This window comes from Morone saxatilis, unplaced genomic scaffold, assembly GCF_004916995.1.
Source record: "Morone saxatilis isolate NCDOM2014 unplaced genomic scaffold, NCSU_SB_2.0 Contig15, whole genome shotgun sequence".
Lineage (NCBI taxonomy): Eukaryota > Metazoa > Chordata > Actinopteri > Moronidae > Morone > Morone saxatilis.
In genome coordinates, this window is record NW_023339707.1 from 9,132,595 (window position 1) to 9,136,602 (window position 4,008).

At 33.8% G+C, this 4,008-nt stretch overlaps 1 protein-coding gene across 1 annotated transcript in view; it reads left to right on the forward strand.

Moving 5' to 3' along the window:
* The window catches only part of ppih (peptidylprolyl isomerase H (cyclophilin H)), a 14,796-nt gene that overhangs the window by 1,961 nt on the left and 8,827 nt on the right, over positions 1–4,008 (forward strand). The gene's annotated exons all lie outside the window — the stretch shown is intronic.

A 4,008-nucleotide genomic window follows, 5' to 3' on the forward strand; every position in this document is an offset into this window, starting at 1 on the left:
CCTTACTTATTGTGTTGTTACTGTATGTAATGCTACTGCTACACTGCAATTTCCCAGCTTGGGGTCAATAAAGTATAAAAGTATAAAAGTCTGTCTGTCTATCTATCTATCTATTTACCTTTCTATAAATCCTCAAAGCGCTAAAAAATCTTCATCTACAATTCTATGACAAATGAGGCAAACTCCATCTGCTGATGAAGACCAAGTGGTACGATTGAAAGTTCCAGAGCAGCTACACTGACCTTGGAGTGAGATTTCTCAATTAGTTTATTAAATAAATAATGCCAATGAATGTTTTTTCTCAGTATTTTAACTTTCTTTTTTGGTTTATTTAGTGATGAATATTTAGAATTTATAGAAAACCACATTTTCAGTGGCTTGGCTTTAAAAGAAATGTCAATATTGGAGGGGTAGCCGGTTCCAGTCCTGTACTTTAAGTTTTAAATTTTGGTGGTGGGCTACATGACTGGACCACAGATTTGAGCTATCAGTGGTAGTAACCTAATCCACCATACCAGAACCAAGAAATCCCCCAAATCCTCACACAGTGCATGCATGGACACAAAATGTATCAATGCTGCAAACATTCACTTATTCGTGTTCAAAATGTTCACTGGATGTATCCTGATTAACACAAGCTACTGGTGGATGCTGGGTTATTGAACTTAACCAAAATAAAAATGACCATTTATGCTGACATGCTGAGATTATACGTTTCCACTGCAAAGGTCTGGTTATTATATCTCAACAAGTTTCTCCTTTTCAACTGTGAGTGCTACAACACACCAGAGGAAGACGACCACTAAACAAGAGAAGAAGTTAAGGTAGAGTAGTCAATGGAGGAAGTGAATATGAAAAATATTTCTGCTTTTACAGACCAGCATTGACGCTAGCAATGGATGAGATCAAAACACAACATATGCTGCCCATATTATTTGGAGATTAAAGTGTCACATGTCCAAAGATAACTACAACTTCAAACAGACTACAGTCATAAAAATACTGGAACAAATCTGATAAGCTAAATAACACTTGGCCAACTGGAAGAGCATACACTGTGCTCTAGATTATTATGTTTGTTACATGCAGGAAACCAGTAACTTCAGCAACTATTGTCACTAACTTATATTAATAACATTTAGTTTCAGATAATAAAAAGAGGTAATATTATCAAAAATACTAGAGAGGAAATCATTCAAATCAAATTGTGTTTGAGACAGAGTTATAATTATATTATTTGTTTAATGATTATTATTGTTATTTGTTTGCTTAATGATTATTATTATTATTATTTGTTTGCTTAATGATGATTGTTATTACTTGTTTGCTTAATGATTATTATTATTATTATTTTTATTATGTTTGCTTAATGATTATTGTTATTACTTGTTTGTTTAATGATTATTATTGTTATTGTTTGCTTAATGATTATTGTTATTACTTGTTTGCTTAATGATTATTATTGTTATTATTTGTTTGTTTAATGATTATTGTTATTACTTGTTTATTTAATGATTATTATTATTAATTGTTTGCTTAATGATTATTATTGTTATTATTTGTTTGTTTAATGATTATTATTATTATTATTAGTTTGCTTAATGATTATTGTTATTACTTGTTTGTTTAATGATTATTATTGTTATTATTTGTTTGCTTAATGATGATTGTTATTGTTTGTGTGTGCTAATGTTTTCTTGTTTAAAATGTATGAAATGTATATATATTGTTTCATTGACATTCATTCATTCATTTCAAGCAACTGAACGATATCTTGATAAATCTCAAGTATACCTCGCCATATCCTAGAGTAATTTCAGTCACATTGTACTTCACACAGTGTCTAAACGAAGTAAACTCTGTCCTGGCCTTGATGAACTCACAACCCGAGTTATATAAGCATTATATTCCTGCCAATACACCGGCTTTATAGCGATAAATCATAAATGTAACGTTAACGTTAATGTAATGACACTACAAGACGCACACAGCACACACTGCTAACAGAGAAATACACAACCTGAACATAACTCATCTGTTATGTGTCACAGATGTGCGTGTTATAAGTATAAACAGCCCCAAAGTAGGATGATCACAACTTTAAAACCCGACACCACGGTGAGGTAACGTTAACCCGACGCTAGCTGCTGTTAGCTGCTGTTAGCTGCTGTTAGCTGCACGCTTCCTGAAGCTAACGTCACTCACCTGCCCTCCGATGGTGATGTCGAAGAACACAATGGGGTTGTTGGGGTTTGATGGTGGAACAGACATTGTGACACTTTCCTTTGCTCTTCAACACAAACTCAATGTGCTGTTTGACGTTTACACGAGGATCATTTGAATGTCCAGCATATGCGCCGTTAGGACCTACGGTGGCTCAGGAGAGACGTCTTACGGCTAGCAGTTGGGGACAAAATACTGCCGTCGCGAGAAAGCGCGATAGTAAAGGTAATGTAGATGTACAGTTATTGTCATGTAGCTTTGTGAGTATTTATGCTGTTGCACTTCAGTACAATACCTATTAGCTGTCCATAAGCCCCACACTGTTAACTGGAGAGTCAATTAGCCAGGTCATAATAGTAACCTTTAAATTATACTTTATAATAAGTAACCAATGTTTGAGCACATCACATCTACTGAGCAGCATTCACTCAGACCATGGTATGAACAGAATTATATGATATAGCACTTCTACCAGTGTTGGACCTTTCTTTAGCCTTAAAGAAAGACACTTATATGTAAATTAATATGGTTTCTTGACATTGACGCCTATTCTTTTTAAATCATAATTTAAATATGTAACTCAGATTCAGTTTCTCAGATCTTTACCTCCTAACATCATTTTAAAAAGACTGGCAAACGGACTGCTTTTACATATTGCTGTTAACCAAAGGGTTACAATGAGACTCTCATTCACTCATTCAACAACACTCCACCTGCAGCTGCCTTTGTGCCCTGTTAGTGAATATGACTAACTTCTGAACGTGACTAATAATAACAGCACTGTGATTTGTGTCATTTAATTATCACAGACCAGTTAAATTACTAAAAAATTAGTAAATACGAATTTGGGTTTTTCCATAGGTATTCAATATTATTTAATTCATCACCTGGCGTGCAAACATCTTGGTTTCTCTGCCCAACCAATCGCTGTTACTAGTCTCAGACGGTCAACTGCGATTAAAATCACGTTACTGCGGTCAAAACTACACACGCATACTTTATATACACTGTATATACACTGTTACTATTTGGGGTTGAGCAAACAACATTAAAAACTTTGAATACTGACATTATAACAACACAACAGTGTTGAAAGAACTGCCAAATATGATGCCTTTTACAACTTTTTTCAATCAAACAAGATCTCCCCCAAAGGTTCAGTTAACAATTTATTGATCTTTTTTTTTACATGCCAACCAATTGTTTCTTTAGAGGTCACATTTTCTCCGTTGCCTTTTTATGACAGGATATAAAAAATCCTCATCAACAACTGTGCTGAACACATAAACCCATAGACTAAGAACATCCTGTCAGTACCAAATCCCACCTGAGATGTGAATATTTTATTTGGGTTTGGGTAGGAGCACAAAAATTTAAACGTTGCACCCAACTTTGGGATTTACGATCAAAAGTCTAATGACTTATTACATAACATGACATAATATAACATTACTTAAGTGTCAGTGATTGCGTTTCAGTCACAGGTTAGATGCCTGCTTAGAATTATTTGTGTCTAAAGTTTGAAACATAACTGTGGAGATGAAAATGTTAAAGACAGTGAATGTTGAAAATCTTAAACAACATTTAACACATATTCTGAAATACATACTACCTAGTTCTCTTCAAAATTTCCGCTGTTTGTCTGAGTAAAACACATCATTGAGACAGAAAGGCAGTTTTAAATCATCTGTTTGTCTACATTGGATAGAGTTAATTCACTTTGAATGAATCAATTAAATCTTAATTAACTTAGTATTTTTTACATTCAGATCTATCAAACATGGT